The following is a 313-nucleotide window of genomic DNA, read 5'->3' on the forward strand; positions in this document are numbered from 1 at the left end:
ACAGATACTTGTTGAATGTTCATTCATTCTGGTTATGCTGATTAGTACTCAGGGACGTGCTGGGCCCCTGATTCAGCCCGGGAAAAAGAGTTGCGCGCTATAGAGAGAGATCTCTCTCTATAGCGCTGCTGCTACTCAAAGATTTGCCATTTCAGATCATGACAAGTGACAAGCCAGTGGGCCAATTACTGTACATGAGTTATATTTCGTCGTTGTCGGGTGGAAACCTTGTATGTCCAAAACCGTTTGTTTTGTATTTTTCATTTTAAAAATGATTTAAACTAGTGAAAACAGCCGATCTACAAGCACACAA

The sequence above is a fragment of the Nannobrachium achirus genome, assembly GCF_963921795.1.
Source record: "Nannobrachium achirus genome assembly, chromosome: 21".
In the NCBI taxonomy this organism is placed as follows: domain Eukaryota; kingdom Metazoa; phylum Chordata; class Actinopteri; order Myctophiformes; family Myctophidae; genus Nannobrachium; species Nannobrachium achirus.